Consider the following 21138-nt stretch of genomic DNA (forward strand, 5'->3'; position numbering starts at 1 on the left):
CCCTGACATGGCAACTAATTTACATACACAAAAGTGTAATCGACACTTATAAGCATTAAAAAAAAAAGTACCCAAAACTGTGACAAGGAAAATTATTTTAAAAATAGTTTTTTCTAAAGATGCATGGGGAAAAGAGGTTCTTTATACTATTTTTAATCCTCATGGGAGAAATAAATAGCTATTTAAACTCAAGTCTGTTTAGGAAAGAATTATGATGAGATAACTCAAACAGCTATAAGAAAGACAGTTCAAAAGACATGAAGAGGGATGTATTAAAGAGTTCCAGATTGAAAATAAAATCTGTATTGAATAGTTTCTGTAGCTGGAGAACTGACACAGCAACAAAGTATATGTCTCTATCCATCCCACCAGATGAGCACCCCCATTTCCTTTATTTTCTCTGTAGGCTTAATAAACTTTGATTTTTTTTTTTTTACATTCCAAGTGGAAAGCTTTGCACAAAGGCAACATCAGAATCGCTGACCACCAGATGATGGCCAAAGCAAGTCAGCATCAATCAGAATCATGAGAAGCTTGTGTGTCGCGAGGATGGACTTGATGATCCTAGCCACTTCCCCTTTCTACTCTCTTATAACTCTGGATAAATGCCCCTGCCCTCTGCCAAAGACGAGGATGGTGGTCTGTCAGACATTAGTGTGCTGTCCTTCTCAATTTGTTGACAAATTAAGCTACATTCCTTCTTCTCAAATTCTGTTTCCTTTTATTGGCAAAGGGTACTGAAGACTGGCCAGCATTCCGATTATCAGAATCACCTAGGTAAATGATTCAAGAGACAGTGGAGTACAAAGGTCTTAAGACCTGTGGCTAAGATCTCTGCATGAGAGTGTATTATCAGAGGATCTGAACTTCTTCAGGGACCACCCAGTTTGACCCAAGCAGCACAGATAATAGATGACAGAGAATTCCACATTAACAACAGTATCAGCAGCAGAGAGCAAGCTGTGGTGAATTCCATCATGAACGCAAGACTCAGCTATTTCCTGATTTTCTAGCACTGAAAAATGCCCCAAAATTTTCAACCATTCAAATCACAGAGGGTTTTCTGAGCTAAGGAAAATAAGGCAAATTCAGGTATGCTATAGAAAAGATTTCTCTTTGTTCTCTAGGTAGATTTCCTGAAGTTCTTTTCCATCCCCAAACTCAACTGCATTTGAACTACCCATCAAGCAGAGTCACAGACTCAAAGGAGACTTATATATTGCAGCGAATATGTTAAATCTGAGAGATTTTATTGTTAATATTGAGTTTAAAATTAAATTCTACCATGAACTAAAAGACTTGGTGATAAGAGTCATAAATATAATTCAACATGTTAGAATAATTTAGGCTTGCTAATAAACTACAAAGTAAAAGAGTCATATTTCCACAGACGAAGTGCCTGGTAAAGGTTAAACTAAGTGAATAATATAAGGTAATTCCTAGAAAAACTAACAATTACTTTCCACAATTCTACTGAAGTCAATTCAAGTCTCTTCTCTGATGAAGAAAACTAAAAAAAAAAAAAGAAGATAGAATTTCACTATAATAGTTCCCCAAGCTACAATTTGGCACCAATTTGACAATTCTATTAGAGAGCACACCCAACTCATTAAAAGCAGAAAAATAACCTTTCTATAAAGTGTTATACCATAATCAAATATTCTCACAATAACTAGACAGGAAATACAGTGCCTGTCTGAAATATTAGCAATTAACCATAAAATATCCAGTTTTTCTAAACTGTCATGCATTTCACTATACACTAATGCTTCTTAAATTGATCTGAAAAAAGTTTTTTTATTTTTCACTTGTATTTTCTTTTTCTTAATACATTCAAGAGTTATCTATCTCCACAAATGTGAATTCAATCCATATAGAACTGGAACTTGATCAATTAAGGAAAATCCTTCAAGCAAATCTAGATTTATAGGAGGATAACCTTTTAAGTATCAAACAGAGCCTTGGTCGGACATTCTCTTCTATAATCCCCAATCACAATGGAAGCTCTATGAAGACAGTTCAGAGACTAATGTGAGAATCTCTTTTATAGCATCTCTTATTTGAAGGGATAGTCCTTAACTCAAGCAATGGCCATGTCATTCATCAGCATGCATTGCATGATGTTAAAAACTGTTTTGAATTGATACATAGGTGTATATACTTTTTACTCACTAGTCCTAGATTTGCCTTTCAATCAAACAAACTGCTGCTTCTTCTGTCCTAAAGTATTATAAATATCTGAAGACTACCCATGCCTTTTTTAAATTTTTAATTTAATTTTATATACTTTATGTCATTTTTCATTTTTGCACAGTGTATGCACTTTCATCTTGTTTATATTCCCCATACAATTCCTACCCCCCTTATTTTGACCATAATCCCTCTTCTCCTCCCCCTCTCCATTGTAGTGTGTCTCTGGTTTATAGTTGCTTGTTGAATTTGATTTTTACTTTATTGTAATTAGCCTTTTTCCTGGTCCCTTATTTAGATTTTCTAAATTTCTGCTATGAGTGAGACCATCCGGTATTTTTCTTTTTCATTCTGGCTTATTTCACTGAGCATGATTCCTTCCCGCTCCATCCATGTTGCTGCATATTGCATGAGTTTATCTACTGCTGAGTAATATTCCATTGTGCATATGTATCATACCTTCTTGATCCAGTCATCTATTGTGGGCATTTGGGTTGTTTCCATAGCTTAGCTATTGTAAATAGTGCTGCTACAAACATAAGGGTGCAGGTGCCCTTCTGAATTAATGATTCTGTGTCCTTTGGGTAAATACCTAGGAGTGGAATTGTTGGATCATATGGAAGCTCCATCTTTAGCAGGTTGAGGAATCCCCACTACCCATGCCTTTCATTAATCCTCTTGCCTCCAGTCCCTTTAGCCACTTTCCAGCAGGACATGGTTTCTAAATGCCTTTATCCTCCAAGAGTGAATAACTATAAATATATACTTATGGGTAAAATTAAGACTTTCATAGTTTCTATATCATTAAAGGGAAATTTTAGGATTGGCTATATTCAATTGACTATACTCAATATACTCAGTTGACTATGTTTTGGAGGTGAAAAAAATGCCCACTTGAAAGAAGATTTAAAAATTATGTTAATAGTAACAGGCTCTTTTAAAAACTTAGTGTTTGTTTGCAGGCCCATTTCATATAATTGGAAAAATATTTTCATTGTAAATATCTAACGAATCAGCAAATTTACTTCTTAAAATTCACTCAACAAGCATTTATTGTGGTGACTGTAAACTAAACATTAAGAAAATTCATGAAAATCACAAAAAGCCATGAGAGGACAGAGTACGCACATCTAGTCCAACTTGGGAAATTATCTCAATTAATTTAGACTACTATAACAAAATCACAGAGACCAGGTAGCCCAAACAACAGACCTTCATTTCTCACAATTTTGCAGACAAGGATATACAAGATTAAGAAGCCCACAGATTTGCTTATTTGCATGGTCACTTTTGTTCTTTTGCAAATTATTCCTCTTAGCTATATTTCCCATGGCTTAGAAAGGAAGCACTAGTATTTCTTCCTTGTTTTAAAAAGCCATTAATCCCATCATGAAGGCTTTACCCTTATGACCTCTTTTCAACATAATTATTTCTCAGAGGTCTTATCTTCTTCTACCATCATATTATGGATTAGGGCTTCAACATATAAACTTAGGAGCACACAAACATTCAGTCCACAGTAGAAGCTTCCTAAAGCGGTGACACTGGAGTTGAAACATAAGTGGAAATTAATCATGCAAATACATGAGAGACAAAATTCTGGCAAAGAGGCAACCATGTGTAGAGGCTCTAAAGCAAAGGGAAGCAAGGCATGACTTGAGTCCTCTGTGGTTGGGACACTGACATGGGAATTCAGGAAAAGTAGTGCAAGATAAATCTGAAGGGCTTGACTTAAGTCAAAATACAAATGGCTTGATTCTTAGCCTAAGAGTGGAAAATCCTTAGTGACTTTTTATCAAGAAAGCATTAGAGTTCACTCATGAAGCAGTATGGAAAATGAACTGGAGTAGAAAGCTAGGAGGAAAGAATAATCCAAATCAGACCTAATAGTAGGTGTGTCAAATTGATAACTGCAGAGAGAAAGAAGTTCACAGATTTGAGACATGTAATATGAAGGAATTTGAAAGATGGAATATAGAGACTAAGGAGAAAAAAGTGTCAAAGATTATCTTTTGAATTCTATCCTGTGCAACTGATTGGAATTTTCTCTAGAACACAGAGAGAAACAAGTATGGAAAGGAGAAAATGTTTTACCTGGACATGCTCAGTTAACATATCATCAACAGGACTGGATTCAAGAATTTGGGCATTTAGATGGCAATCAAAAAAAAAGACTCCACTTAGTTTATTACACTATACCTTGTAGATGGCAACACCTAGGATAGTAAAATATATGTGCTTGGGTTATACAACCACCCCTCAACTCAAAAACACATATATCATTACTAATGTATAGGAAATAGCCAAACTCTCATGAGATTTAGAATGTTTTCGTATATCTCTGGCCCCAAGAACAGCTCCCCTTCCTTCAGCTGCCCAAAGAATGCTAGAGGGTATTTCTCTGAATAATTAGCTTAAGATAATGTACCACCAGTTGAAATGTGAATCTGCTACTTGCCTTTCTGCTCCTCATTTGAAAAACCACTTTTCAGGAACACTCTTCCAAGAGGTCATTCTATTTCATTTCTTTGTTATTTCAAACTAGGGTCAAAAAGAAAAAGAATAATGAGTTGAAATGGATCTTAGAGACCACCCCCTTCCTACAGAGAAAAAATGAAGCCTCAAAATAAAGACATATTTAGACAAAGCTAACAGCAGTTTTTTCCTTCTGTCCTAGGTATTTTTTCTTCTTTTCTTTTGAGTATTTCTAAGGTTAGAACAGAACACACTGCTAGCAATGTTATCTGCATTCCAGCTTCTGGAAAGAATAATCTAAGGAACTCAAGTAGAAGACACGGTGTTCTTAGCCTCTCTGTCTTCTGAAAGTCCTGCCTAGCAGTTAGTAATAAAATCTTATTCAAGATATTGTGTTCAGAACGTACTGAAAGTGTTAGGCTGGTCACAGAGGTGGAGTTCCCAAATTAGCAGGTGGAGATACTGATACTTTTAAAGAACAACTATTTCTAAGTTATAAAGAAATTCAAAAAGTGTCTGGTACAACCTCAAATTCAGTGGAATTCTCTTGGAACACAACTGTTAGGAAGATCTTTATTGAGACTGTGAGCATGAGGTTTAGCAAGGGCTTTGTCATCATTACCGTCCTAACCAGTGGTAAAGAATGAAATATTATTAATAAAAATAAACTAGTAGCTTTGTCTGCTTATTCCTTAAGGTTTTAAATCAAAATCAATGTGACTTTTTAAAGTAAACCCCAGGTAGTGTTAAAAAATGCTGAATGTGCATGAATAATGCATGTGTACAAGGCCTACAGCCTCAGGTGCATTGTTAGTAAATCAAATGCCATAAATATAAATCCATTCCAAGAGCTAATTTGAGTGACTGAGGCTGCTGTCCCACACTACACACCGTTGACATAGAGGGTAAGAAGAACACCACTTGTATGGGGATGTCTTGGTATGTATAGGTACTAGAAGTGATCCAGTGATAATACTAGTAATAAAACTAAAATAATGACTGAGAACTCCCTCTAAACTGTTTAGAAATTTGGCTATCTACTTTCATCAGCTGCCAACTATGTACAAGTGCCTGCTTTTGGACTCACAACTGAAGATGATTGGATTCTTTCCCCATAATCAATCATAATCCACTGGGTGATTTACATACCTAATTATAACAATACACAACAAACAAGGAACAGTGAGAAAGGTCATAAGTTCTATTCAGGTAAGCTTGTTCTGTTTTCTTTTCAGGTCTCAGAGAAAATGTTTGTGATGGAATTGATATGTCTGGCAGTCCTCCAAATTTATTTATTTAAGAGATTACATAACCATTGTTTAACAAATTATTGATATGAAATAATTTATTTTAAAATTTAATAATCAAAAGTTCACCTATTCCAAGGTCTTTTGAAGTTCTGAAAACAAAGACTGAGAAGATTTAATGACATAGCATAACATGTCATTATCACATTAACATTAAAGTACATATTTACATAAAACATAAATTGTATAATGTATACAAATAGTATATATTAACATAGTATACAATGCATATTTATATTTTATGTGTTTATGTTTAGATAGATAAAAGACAAATAGAGAGGTATACACATGTAACTGCTGGCAGATCATTTTCAGAACCGTAGATACATTCAGTCAATTGTATTATATCAGACCTAACTTTATAAATCTAAAGTATCATTGGCCAAAAAGCTGATTTGTTTCTATTTTCATGTCTTTTCTTCCTTGAACCCCATGAGTAAAATAAATTCTCTTAAGTAGTCTTGGAAGAATAAGCAGTGAATGATAAAACGTCCCTGGTCCTCAGAAAGTAGTATCACCCTGTCTAAGTAATATTTATTACCAAACTATTGCTTTCTCTGAAACACATATCAAAGTAATTAGCTTAAGGGACTCAGCTTTCTATAATGCTGGGAATGGGCTGATGGAAGGCCTTCACTTCTATCTCATTTGAAATAAGACTCCAAAGAAATAGTGACAAAGGGAAATTTAATTTGGACTGAGGAGTCAAGAGATTAGATAGCCCTAGTGGAATGAGCTCTGAGATTTGCTGAAACTTAAATATGAGTCTTTTATAGCACAGATTTATTAAACTCAACCACCTCTGTGGACTCTTCTTTGCCAAAATCAATCCCCATTCTGATATTTCCCCATGGATTACACAAATGATAACAGAAAAGACTGGGTCTGTTACTGTAAAAACCCACAGGGTTGTTTCATATTTAGTTTGTCTAGTAAGCTGTCCCAGGAGAGTCATGAAGCTGTAGGAAAAGATAGAGAATCAAATCGATTTCTTCGACTGAGAGTATGGAGACCACTTTCTGAGGCTTCTCAAGGTGAGAACATAGTACTGACTTGTCCCCATGAAAAAGTTGATGGGTCTGAAAGAGGCTTGTGCAACAGAGGACATAGTAGGAAGTTTAGGGAGAATAAATCAATCTTAGAAAGTAAAAAAACTATTACACATTAGGTTCTTCCAAAGAGAATTCTTTCTTCTTAAAGCCTCAGAACAATTTCCTTCTCTGATTTTATAACGCTGAATTTTTCTCTGGCAAACATTTATAAGGTATCCCTTTATTTTTTAAGTATGGCAAGAAAATCCAGAAGTAGTAATATGTTTGATATGTAATAAACTATTACTGAGCTTGTGAGTATAGTCCATGGAGTACCAATTTTGGATATAGTTTTGAGAATCTTGAACTCAAGGTCCCACCTCCTATCCCTCTTGCCATACTTATAAATCTCTTCTCAGATGACTTACTCCATTCTGGAAGCAGCTATTCAAGTTTCCTATTACCACTCTTTCCACATATATCTGAAAACATCTAACTAAATTTCACTATATGTACTGACCAATTGGCTTCAGTTAATTAAGTGACTATGCCTGTCATAATAATGCTCACTGTAGATTTTTCTGGTAAATAATATATGACATGTGTCAAAAGTCATTTTGTGCCAACTCTATCTCACTCCTCCTCCTTTTAATATAATGCTCTTGGAGTTGCATAAATTATTATGTTTATACTTATTAAAAGAATCATTTAACATTAAGCTGTAATGTGCTTGTACTTTTTGTTAATATTCTTTGGTCCTCTTCTGCATTAACTAAAAAAAAAGTTGTTTACTATGACACTTCCAGTGAGTAAGGTATCACATTGGTTCTATCATAGAATTTAAGAAATTTGACTAGGTCTCACTTTGTTTGCCTTACATTAGAATTTTGTTCAAAAAAGCCTCAAATTAAACAAGAGTTACCAAATCTCTAATTCTCCATGGGATAAAAAATAACATAGATATTCATATACGTGTATGCATACATCTTCAGAAGTGATTATTCACAAATTTTAATAAGGTAGGCAATAAACTTTCTCAGTATATCTTCTAAATCTCATCTACTGTATTGGAATTTTAGATTCTTATTTATTGAGGTAGTTCTTCATCTAACTACTGGTTAGGCCTCATTTTATTATTACACAGGTAACATACTTATAAGAAATGAGTTTCAGTACCATAAGTCCCTTGAAGAGAATGGCCTATTTTGTCTGGTTCTCCTGGTACTAAAAACTTGTCTGCACTTGTCCGTTTCAGAAAATAACAATCATAACATCTTTCAACATTCATTGAACACTTCCAGTGAACCATTTTTCTAAAGGTTTTACATGAATAAACTCATTTGATTTTTTTTCCTGATTTTTAAGTCATTACAATTTTTACTTTATGAGACTTTGTAAAATTGTAAAATATACATTTCCCCATATCTGTTTAGATTTTACAAAAATCAAAGATGTAAACAGAATATACCACAGAAGCAGTTCTTCACTTTTCTTTATATTTAAATTTCATTTATTAATTATATCATTTTACTGAGATATGTTTACAATACTATACATGACTTAGAGGTAAAGACTCACCCTTCTTTAGATATATGTTATAACAACATGCCTACCACCAAAGAACCAATAATACCCCAGTCTGTTGGGTCCTCTCCCATCTTTGGCCCACAACTCCTTGCCCCAATTCCACAGTCAGATATCTAGTGTTTTGTTTTGGTTTAAATTCATCTGTTACTTTGTTTTGCTCCCATATAGTCTATGTATGAAAAACTTCTAATTTCCATGACAACTTTATGAAAGAATATTATGGGCTCTATTTTACATTTAAAGAAACAGTTAAAAAGTTAACTTGCACCCAGGAAGGCAGATCTAAGTCCTTGCCCTTGGCCTCTAAACTCTACTGTATTTATTATTTCTCTGTCTATAACAATATCAATGTGGGAGGCAAATAACTTAGTTCTTCATAAATAAAACTAAAAGAATTAATTATAAATGTATAAACTCACTCTAAAACAAAACTGTATGCAGCTCATTCCATAGATATTCCATGGATTTTATGTAAACATAAAGATACAACTACTAGCTCTTCTGCATATTTTTTGATTTATTTGTTTGATGTGTGTTTGTTAAATTCTGTGAGCTCTTTGTTGATCCTCCATATCAGTCCCTTATCAGATGCATGGTGTGCAAATATTTTCCCCCACTCAATAGGGTATCTCTTCATTTTGGTTACTGTCTCTTTTGTTGTAAAAATTCTTTTTAGCTTGATTTAGTCCCAGTTACTTATATTGCCCTTTGTTTTCCTTGCACCTAGAGATGAGTTCTCAAAAATGTTTCTGAAGTTTATGTTATACAGTATTTTGCCTATGTTTTTGTCTATATATTTTATTGTTTCAGGTCTTACATCCAAGTCTTATATCCATTTTGAACTAATTTTTGTGTATGGTATGTGATAGTGGTCTAGTTTTATTAGTTTGCAGCACAATTTATTGAAGAGACTTTCCTTGTTCCAGCATATATTCTTTGTTCCTTTGTCAGATTAGTAGACATATATTTGTGGTTCTATTTCTGGGCTTTCAGTTTTATTCCATTTGTCTGTGTGGGAATGTTTTTGTTCCAGTACCATGCTTTCTAATTATTATGGCTTTGTAGCATATTCTGAAGTTCGAAAGTGTAATATCCCCATTCTTTTAGCCAAGACAGCTCTGGCTATTTGGGGTCTTTCATGATTCCACATTAATCTCAGCATATTTGTTCCCCAAAGAAGAAACGCAAGTGGCAAACAGGCATATAAAATATTTCCATCATTATTTAATATCAGGGAAATACAAATCAGAACCACAATGACATACCACCTTACACTAATAAGAGAATGGTCTTTATTAAATGAAACAGAAACAAGCGCTGTCGAGGGTGTAAATGAACCCTCTTACACTGTTGATGGGAATGCAAAGTGGTTCAGCCACTATGTAAAACAATATAGCGGTTCCTCAAAGCACTAAAAACGGATCTGTCATAGGACCCAGAAATTCTATGTATGTATGCAAAAACCACAAAAACACTAATTCAAAAGGAAATCTGCACTCCTATATTTATTGCATCAGTGTTTACTATAACCAAGATATGGAAATAACTAAATGCACCAAAACAGATGACTAAATCAAAAAGATGTGGTATATATACATAATGGAATACTACTCAATGATCAAAAAAGATAAACTCATGCCATTTTCTGTAACAAGAATGGAGCTGGAAGGGATTATGCCAAGCAAAATAAGTCAGAAGGAAAAAGATAAATAGCAGATGAATTAACTTATATGTGAAATACAGAGAAATCAAACAAAGAATCACAGATAAACCTTGAAAGCTGACATAGATCTGAGGCATTCAGGAGGGAAGGAGTGAAAACAAGGGGGCCAAGAGCACACTGGACTATGGTGATTGATTATGGGTGCTTTGGTGGTAGGAGAACTACCACTTCAGGGGAGAAATCATACACTTTCCAAAAATTAACAATTATGTAAGAAAAAAGTTACTTCATTTTAAAATTTTTTTTTTTTTTTTTTTTTTTATAGAGGCATGTTTTTTTTATTTATTTATTTATTTGTTTGTTCATTTGTTTTGTTTATACATGCACTGGGTACAGTCAGAAGCGCGGGAGGGTGAGAGAATTCACCAGAGCCAGAGCGGGGAGCAGAACAGGCAGAAGGACCGAAGTACACTGCTGAGGGGAGCAGCGGGTGGCAGGAGAGGTCTGCGCACCATGTGGGACCCTCCTCCGGTGGCCGGGGAGCAGCCGGGAATCGAACCGGCGCCGCAGAGGCTGCGGGCAGCTTCGCAACCCAGCGCTCTACCGCTGCGCCACCGGGGAGGCCCTTAAAATATTTTTAAAAAAACATTAAGCAAACTTCTATTGTTAGCTATATATATATATATATATATATATATATAAAATACACAAACACACACACATACCACACACACACACCCATACACACTATATAGTGGGACAGACCCTTCCTTTGAAATTATAAAGTCCTGCTTAAAGACAGCTCTCAGCCCTAAGCCAAGTCTGTATGTACCCTAATACATCATCTTTTCTCCTCATTTGGTCCTTTCACTCACATCATGAAAAACTAGCAATGGTCATAGTGTCTACCTCTGGAAGTTGGCTAATACTTATTCTAACATTTATTCATTCCACTTTTTGCTTCATGATCTTGCCTGGCTGCATTTCTCATTCATCATATTTGCACAACTTTTCAGCCCTTTTCTCTGGTCTATGAACTTTTCATCACCTCTCAACTCTGCATATTTGAAGATAGTCTCTGAAGCCTTGGGGAAGAGACTCCATATTCTTTCAGAATTGCTAAACTTGCATCTGGCCCCAGGTTCACTGCAATAGAATGTACCCATCCACATTCTCCTATAGTTTCCTTGTGAAAAATCATACCTATCTTCCACTGGACTGTAAAATCTCTTGAGATTCACCTGTGCTTACCACTGGACCTGGCTCATTGTTGATGTGTGATGAAAGGCACTCTGAATTAAAATGAAACTACCTTTTTTTTATCTTTAAGGTAAGTATAAAGGAAGGGATGAGATGAAGGAGAGGGAGACTCAGAGATAAGCCTCAGGAACAAATCCAACACGTCAGCATTCAGGAATTAAAGTTCAAGAGAACAACGACAGATGTAGTTTATTACCAAAGATAAAATAATATATAAAAACTGTATTGACACAGCATAAATTCAGGAGTAACTAAATATTTAGTGCTATATCTCAACTAAAGAATTAAGGATGCCATTAAATTGTGATCAAATATGTTTTGGTGCTGACAACAATGTATAATTAATAACCCATCATTTCAGGGGCCTCCCTGGTGGCGCAAGGGGTTAATCACAACCTATGAAGCTATCCAAAGCTACTGCAGCACAAGTTTGATACCAGGCCAGGGAGATACCCATATGGTGCACCAGACCTCTCCTGACTCGCCCATTGCTCCCCTTAGCAGTGTACTTCAGTCAATCCGCCTGATCTAATCCCCACTGTTTCTGGTGAATTCTCTCACCTCCCACATCTCTGGCCTATATCCCAGTTCTTGTATGCATAAATAAATAAATCTTTAAAAAAATAACCCATCATTTCGGAAGCACCTAGTATGATCATAGCATTATGCTACCCTCAGAAAAATTACAAGTGTTCAGAAAAAAACGTTCCTTTAGGAAATTAAAACTTTCCTTAGGGAGATGAAATCAATCTGTAAGAAACCAAAAGACAACCATAAAAAGCCAATCCAGGGCCTCCCCGGTGGCGCAGCGATTGAGCGCTGGGTTGCGAGGCTGCCCGCAGCCTCTGCAGCGCCGGTTCGATCCCCGGCTGCACCCTGGCCACCGGAGGAGGGTCCCGCATGGCGCCCAGACCTCCTCTGCCGCCCGCTGCTTCCCTCAGCAGTGTACTTCGGTCCTTCTGCCTGCTCTGCTCCCCGCTCTGGCTCTGGTGAATTCTGTCACCCTCCCGCGCTTCTGACTGTACCCAGTGCTTGTATAAATAAATAAATAAATCTTTAAAAAAAAAAAAAAAGCCAATCCAATTATCTACAAAATTATGTAGTACAGATTAACTACTTCATTTACTTATTCATTTCATAATATTGAGAGAAACCTACATGAATTTTTTTGTGTGTCAGCTCTTCACTTAGAACAAGAGATTTGTTTAGCTGAGTGTGATGGTATAAGGCCTTTGTATTTTGTTAGCATTACAGCTGCCAAACCTATTAAAGGGGAGTTTTAACACCTACAACTGCGAAGAAGGAGGCAAACATAAGGTCCAGATGAATGCTGTTAGATATGTAATACAGAGCTCATCTCAGTTCCCATGAGCATCTGAAGAGTTAGGAATTGCAGAATTCCAATATTCTGCAATTCTCTTTACATCAAGTGTTACTAAACAATTTTATTGATCATGCATATTTATTACCTAGCACAAACCAATAATTTAGTCTTAGAGCAATATCTTAAATCAGTCAATTCAGTCTTAGAGCAATATCTTAAATCAGTCAACTGTTTTAGAAGCCCCTGAGTTCAAATTGCTACACACCGGATGTTTGCTATAGAAATAATTTGAGGTCTGGGACATCAATCTAATTCAAGAAATCTACTCAGTATGCTTCTGAACTGATGTTTCCTGATGTTTCATTTGGGAAAACTACATATGAATTATTGTGCTGTGATGAATCTAAATGTATGATCTAATTTAGTTTTGGGGCTTTGTTAAGTTAGAGCTCAGCAGGACACTGCAACTATGTAGAATGCCAGCATGATGAAACACTGGTTAAAGGAAATAAATTTTAAAGACTCTACATTTCTAAATCAGGAGGAGCCACTTTTACAGCTCTGAATGTTCCTCCAGATGACAATCTATGGGATTCCAGAAATGAAATGACAAACAACTCCACTTTGGAATTCTGTATATTGAATTGTGATTTACAGAATGGCCCATCTCTTTTAAGAGAAGAAAGTAAATCTAGTCTTATAGTTTATTACCACAAACTTTTCTCCCCACAGAAATGTAATGGTTGTTTGGAGAAAATAAAGAAGCCAACAAATGAATTAAACTGGGCCTAGTCACTCAGTTCCCTGCTGACATTTTTGCCAAAAGTAGGTAAGACTCACTATTTCACCCTCACTATTTCTGTTGAGGAATAGATTTAATTTGAATATTCCCAATTTTCTCTTAACCCCTACCCAAGAGGCCATATAAAAAGGTTTTTTTTTTAATTTTTCTTGAGTTCTATGAGCACAGTGTGGTAAAGTCAACAGTGTTTGCAGAATATACTCAACTATTCATGCAACTTTTTTCAATAAAGAATAACATAATTATCAAGACTTTGTAATTCCTGCCATAAGAGTTTGAAAATGGACTTCTTTCATTTCAACCTGGAAATTATGTTATAATCCAAGCACTTTGAACCACCAACATGTGAAACAAGGTTTCACATCAAAATAAATAAAATGAAATGATTCAATAAAAAACTTAAGCCTTGCACAGTTCTAAAATGGTAGACAAGGCTTATTTCCATATTACACCAGTCTAAGCTTTCTATCAGATAGGAGAATGCCAACAAAAGAAACCAACATTACAAATTTCTGTGCAGAAGGGACACAAATTTCCCTTTCTATTTAATTGATTTGTAACTTACATATAATAAATACACAGATTTAAAGTGTCAATCATAAGCATTAGTTTTCACATTTTGATAGCTTTAGAGCCATATATCCACCACACAAATCAAGATTAGAACATTTGTATCACTCTAGAAGTTCTATCATGCTCTTTTGACTTAATCCTACCCCATATGTGTGTGCACGCACAAGTGCATGTGTGTTATATATTCTGAAGTCCTTTATCAGATAAAGGCATCACAATTATTTTCTCCCAATTTATGCCTTGTCTATTTCTTTCATTGGTTCCTTTCAAAAAGAATGTTTAATTTTGGGCTTTAGTTTTTCTTTTATGTTTCATGATTCTTAAAAATCATATCTAAGAAATTTTCATGACCACAAGGTCATGAAGATTGTTTTCCTGTACTCCTCCAGAAATTTCATAATATGTTTGTATTTACGTCTGTGCTCCATTGACATTAATTTTGTATATCATATGAAGGAAAGGTTGAATTTCCTTTTTTTTTCATATAAATACATAGTTGCTTAAGAACCATCTATTGAAGAGATTCTCATTTTCTCATTGAATTATCTTGTTGCTTCTGTAAAAAATCAATAGACAATAGTGCACGTGTAGGTATTTTTCTGGTCTCTCCCTTTTGTTTCATGATCTGTTTAACTTGACCACAATACCACACAATCTTAGGTTTATAAAAAGTCTTAAATAAATTACTTTAAGAGCTTCAACTATGATTTTCTTTCTCAAATTTGTCCTGGCCAATCTCTAGTTATAAATTGCAGAATCAGTTTGTGCAGTTCTATAAATAACCTACTGAGTCTTGACTGGTACTATGTTCAACTTCTAGATCAATTTGGAGAGAATGGATATCTTTTAAGAAGGGAACTTTATCCTCAAATTGATCCCTCATTGTATTTATTCCCTCACACTTGATATAATCTTATGCTAGTGCAAAAAATTTAAATTAAATTTTTAATCCTTCACTGCTAGTTTATAGTCTCTGTATTCTGTAAATCACATGATCTTGCTAAATAACTAATATTAGTATTTTTGTAAGTTTTTAAAAAATTTATTCAAAAACATGTAATTTATAAATGAAAAGCAGTTTTATATTTTTCAAATTTTTATATTTTTCCTTTTTGCTATGTAGTAGAATCCCCTACATATAATTTTTAATTTCAGAAGAATTTTACTAACTAAAATTTCAGTTTCTTGAATAATTCATAATGTTACCAGAAATATGCAATACTGCCCGTTTTTTAGTAAAGAACTGGGAATTACTGGAACTTTTATCAATTTGATACATGAGAAAGGGTAAATATCAGTCTTCAAATTTGCATGAATGTGAGATAAAATAAGAATTAAAACATGATTTTATAAAATATATAAATTTAGAAAATTCAGTGTGTTTCTCTAACTTATTAGCACTCAGAAGTGAAAAATAGAAAACTCAAAACATTTGCTTATCTTTTAAGGGCTTAGAAATACATTTAAGGGCCTCCCCGGTGGCGCAGCGGTTGAGCGCTGGGTTGCGAAACTGCCCGCGGCCTCTGCGACGCCGGTTCGATCCCCGGCTGCTCCCCGGCCACCGAAGGAGGGTCCCACATGGCGCGCAGACCTCTCCTGCCGCCCGCTGCTCCCCTCAGCAGTGTACTTCGGTCCTTCTGCCTGCTCTGCTCCCCGCTCTGGCTCTGGTGAATTCTCTCACCCTCCCGCGCTTCTGACTGTACCCAGTGCATGCATAAACAAACAAATAAATAAATGAAACATGCCTCTATTAAAAAAAAAAAAAAAAGAAATACATTTAATTGGGCCTCCCCTGGTGGCACAGGCAGTTGAGCGCAGCGCTGTGAAGCTATTAGCAGTCTCTGCAGCACCAGTCCTATCCCGGCTGGCTGGCGAGGGTCCCACATGGTGTGGCGGACCTTTCCTGTCTTGCCCGCTGCTCCCCTCAGCAGTGTATTTCGTCAGTGTGCCTGTTCTGTTCCCCACTCTGTCTCTGGTGAATCCTCTCACCCGCCTGTGTATCTGGCCTGTACCCCAGTTCTTGTATAAATAAATAAATCTTTAAAAAAAAGTTTAAAAAGAAAGGAAAAATAAAAAGAAATACATTTAATCATGTCCGTGTCTGCTTTTGTTATTAGGATATGTTGACCTCTTAAAACATGTTTGGAAGCATTCCCTCTGCAAATTTTTCAAGGTTTTGAGAAAGGTAGGTATAAGTTCATCTTTGAAGCTGCGTTGAACTAGCTAGTGAAATATATGATCTTTGCTTTTGTTTTTTTGGACAGTTGATTATTGTCTCAATTTCCATGCTAATTGTTACTCTGTTCAAGTTTTCTGTTTTTCTTCCTGATTCAGTCATGGAAGGTCATTTGATTCTAAGTGTTCATTTCTAGATTATTTAATGTTTTTAGTCACTACCATAGCAATGAAGAAAATAGCAATCTCCTATCTTCAAATCTGTTACCTCTCCCTCAAATTACTTAAATTCTATTCTATAACCCATAATTGTCTAGATTTGTTTATCTTTTAGTTCATGCCCAACACCAATTCTTTGTGTCTCTATTTCTGAGTTTTTTTTTTTAAAGATTTATTTTTATTTTTTAATGATTTATTTATTTATTTATACAAGCACTGGGTCCAGTCAGAAGCGCGGGAGGGTGAGAGAATTCACCAGAGCCAGAGCAGGGAACAGAACAGGCAGCAGGACCGAAGTACACTGCTGAGGGGAGCAGCAGGCGAGTCAGGAGAGGTCTGCACACCATGTGGGACCCTCGCCCAGCGGCCGGGGATCGAACCGGCGCTGCAGAGGCTGCAGGCAGCTTCGCAACCCAGCGCTCAACCGCTGCGCCACCGGGGAGAACCTTTGCTAGATTTAAGTCTCATTCTCAAGAAGAGTTCAGGGGTACTGCCTTTCTTGTTTGTGTTTTGATATTTTTGTGTTTTTTTAAATTTATGTATTTCATTTTTCTTGAGATATTGCTTTTAACATCTAGGATTTTGTTCTATTATTTTCATGCATAGAATGTTGCTAAGCACAACATTTTTTAATTGAGTAATATTTAGATACCACTTCAGGGATTCATCACCAACAGTAAGGAAAACAAAAGAACATAAATAACTGGAACTATATCAAACAAAAGACTCTTACACAGTGAAATAAAGCATAAGTAAAACAAAAAGACACCCCACTGAATGGGAGAAAATATTTGCATAACATACACATATATTATATACATTACTACTATAGTGCAACCACCACAGTCCATTGTGCTTAATTCGTTCTTGTTTGTACCCCTCCCCTACAACTTCCCCCCACCTTGGAGCTTCAGTTTATAGTTAAGCTTGTCTTTGACTTTTAGTTGTTTTGTATTCCACATATTAGCAATACCATGTTATTTATCTCTTTCTGACTTATTTCACTTAGCATTATCCCTTCCAGCTCCAGTCATGTTGTTGCAAATGGCATATCTTTTTTGATCACTGAGTAATTTTCCATTGTGTATATATGACACATCTTCTTGATTCATTCATTCATGTATGGGGGCACTTAGGTTGTTTACATAATTTATAGTAAACAGCACTGCAATAAACATGGGAGTGTAAATTTCCTTTTGAATTCATTTTTGAATTTTGGGGGTAGATGCCTAGAAGAGGAATTACTGGGTCAAATAGTAGATCAATTTCTAATGTTTGGAAACACCTCCAATACTACTTTCTATAGGGGTTGGACCAGTTTGGATCTCCATCTTTTTCTCCACATCCTCTCCAGCACTTGTTTCTGTACTTTACAGGCAGTTCTCACAGATGTGAGATGGTATCTCATTGTGGTCTTGATTTGCATTTCTCTAATAAGTGATATGAACATTTTATCATGTGCCTGTTTACAGTCTGAATGTCTTCTTTGGAGAAGCATCAGTTTAATTCTTCTGCACACTTTTTTATTGTTTTGTTTTTCTAAAGTTTTATGAGTCTTTGTGTATATTTGATATTAGTCTTTTTTCACATGTATGGTATGCAAATATTTTCTCCCATTCTATAGGATGTCATTTTGTTTTACTTATAGTTCCTTTCACTGTGCAAAAGGCTTTTATCTGATGTAGTTCCAGTTGTTTATGTTCTCTTTTGTTTTCCTTACTGTTGGGGATGACTCTCTTAAGGCATAACTGAAGCCTATGTTGTGAAATGTTTTGCCTATGTTTTCTTCTATGTATTTTATGATTGCAGGTTTTACATCCAAGTCTTATCCATTTTGAATTGATTTTTGTGTATGGTGTAGTATAATGGTCTAGTTTTGCTCTTTTGCATGCAGCTGTTCAGTTTTCCCACCATTTATTTAAGAAGCTATCCTTGTTCCAGTGTTTGACTGGCTCCTTTGTCATAGATTAAATGTCCATATATATGTGCATTTATTTTGGGGGTCTCAATTCTACTCCACTGGACTGTGCATCTGTTTTTGTCCCAATGCCAGGCTGTTTTTGTTATTATGACTTTATTATAATTATATAATTATGCCTTTATAATATAATTTGCTGACTGAAAGTGTGAATAACTTCATTCCCTTTCTTTATCAGGATTGATATTGTTATTCAGGGTGGTTTGTGGTTCCATATAAATTTTAGTAGTGTTTGCTTCAGTTCTTTTAAAAATGCCATTGATATTTTAATTAGGCATGCATTGAATTGGTATATTGCTTCAGTTTTATTGCTTTTGTATAGATCTTTTTCCTCCTTTGTTAGTTTTACTCCTAGGTATTTAAATGTTTTTTGGTATAACTGTAAATGGGATTAATTTCTTCCTCTCTTTTCTATATAGGAAGGCACTGATTTTTGTGTGTTGATTTTGTACCTTGCCAATTTGCTGAGCTGATTGTTTTGATTAGTTTTTCTGTGAATCACCATTTTTTTTAAGTTTTTTTTAATGCATACAAGAACTGGGGTGCAGACCAGAGGTGTAGGGGTGGGAGAGGTTCACCAGAGACAGTGGGGAACAGAACAGGCAGACTGGCTGAAATACACTGCTGAGGGGAGCAGCAAGTGAGAAAGGAGAGGTCTGCTGTGCCAGGTGGGTAGCTCCCTGGCTGGGGATTGAACTGCAGAGGCTGTGGACCGCTTCACAGTGTTGTGCTCAATACCTTGTGCCATCAGGGAGACCCACCATATTTTTTGTGTGTGTTTATGATAAATAGGCATTAGAACATAACTAATGTTCAGTAACTTTTTCTCATTTTTCTTGAATATGGTGTGCTCTCTCAATTTCCTTGATTTTTTCCTTCATTTTTAAAAACATAACCTATTTAAAATTTTGGAAACTATTTTTTCCTGTTCTATTTATGAAATTCTGTTCTTCAGGAACCACCCCCACCCATTTTTGTTTTAATTAACATTATTTTACAACACTGTATTGGTTTCATATGTACATTTTTTTCACCATAGCAACTATATCACACCAGGCCCACCAACAAATCAGAGATAATGTTGTTCACATTATTGTGCTCCTAACTTTTCTCTTTTAGCTTTAAAAATGCCTTCTTTTCTTCCCTTTCCTCTCCTTTTTTCCTTTCTCTATATTTACCTATTTCTAATCTTTCCACTTCATCTTTTTTTCAGTTTCTTGCTTTTACTTGTTATATCTATATTACTACTTTCCTGGTCATACGGTCCTTGCAAGAGCTAAAAATCTACTGTTCTTTATTTAAGTGCTAAGTATATGCAAGGCATTTTAAATACATTGCTTGTGATCCTCGTAGTAATTTTGTATGATAAAAATAGTCTTAATTTTATACTAAAGCTCAGAAAGTCTAAAAATGTGTCATCATTCACCTAGCTGTAACAATGTCACAACTGGAAAGCTATAGATATACAGAACAGGGTCTGACCATCACAGAGGATCATCTATACTGTACCAGATATAAATATTTTGATTGTTGTGAAAAGGCCTAGGAGTCGATACCATGAAAGCTAGGGGAGTCTCAGGCTTCAGGCAACAATAATGTAGTTATTAACCTCTGTGAGCCATTACTTTTCATCTTTTGATTCCAACTCAAGTGCAAATATTCTTCTAGGTCAAGACTGCTGTCTAATGATGGTTTATAGCTTGATTTAATTTTAAGAGTGCTATGAAACACTGACCCTCATGTATAACAGAGAGCTGATAAGTATTTGCCAATTGATTGAGGGACAAGAAATATGTGCTTACCTGCAAAGGCCTTATTTTATATATAAGATTATCCTCATATCTTAAAAAAGACAGAAATTGTTGTTTTCTAAGTGTTAATTGAAATAACATACCTGCCTTTTGTCTTTCTTCTTCTTTTACACTGGCATTTCCAGTAACAATGACTACCCTTGAATGTATTGACAGTATTTATTTTTTGATGATTCCTCTAAACAGATTTTGCTCTAAACAACAGAAACAATGCAGTTGTAAACAGTTAAGATATAATGAAAGATTAATCCACTATCACATTACATAATGACTAATTTCTAAAAGGGCTAATGATACAAATATGCTTAAGAGAAATAAATTAACAATAGATTTGCCTCAGTAAATTCACATCAGTATCAGTCACACCTGCTTTGACTGTGTCTTATCAATAAGAATAATAAATGCATTTTTATGGTAAAATATGCAAACAGACTTTTTTCATAAACCAAAAACTCACTATCAATACCAATCAAGATGTCACATTAATCTATAAGCATTGTCTATGTTTTTCTTCATTATAGGAATGAGGACTACAAAGTCTCAATCATACACAATAATTTTCCAGATGAAGCAATTCATTTACAGCCTCTCATTGGATCCTTTCCAATATTTTAAAACAGAACTTACAATGCTCTTTTGTCACATGATGTAACTGAAAGTGCTCAAGATGTAAATCCTAATAAATACTGGTTTAAATCCCAGTTCCTCCTCACCAATAGTGTACTCTCATGCAAATTCTGTAA

The 21138-nt window shown here is 35.3% G+C and overlaps 1 long non-coding RNA gene across 2 annotated transcripts in view; it reads right to left on the minus strand.

Moving 5' to 3' along the window:
- Positions 1–4649: 4649 nt before the first annotated feature.
- Positions 4650–21138, minus strand: part of LOC119255803 (uncharacterized) — a 236550-nt gene continuing 220061 nt past the window's right edge. Inside the window, exons 4-5 of one of the 2 annotated variants that reach the window (XR_008553539.1) lie at positions 20479–20589; positions 4650–4731 (exon numbers count right to left, since the gene is read on the minus strand). This is a non-coding gene — a long non-coding RNA (uncharacterized LOC119255803). The remainder of the gene's footprint in view (positions 4732–20478; positions 20590–21138) is intronic. The other variant, XR_008553541.1, reaches the window with a different exon arrangement.

The sequence above is a fragment of the Talpa occidentalis genome, unplaced genomic scaffold (genome assembly GCF_014898055.3).
Source record: "Talpa occidentalis isolate TD23 unplaced genomic scaffold, MPIMG_talOcc4v2.1 talOcc4.3, whole genome shotgun sequence".
Lineage (NCBI taxonomy): Eukaryota > Metazoa > Chordata > Mammalia > Eulipotyphla > Talpidae > Talpa > Talpa occidentalis.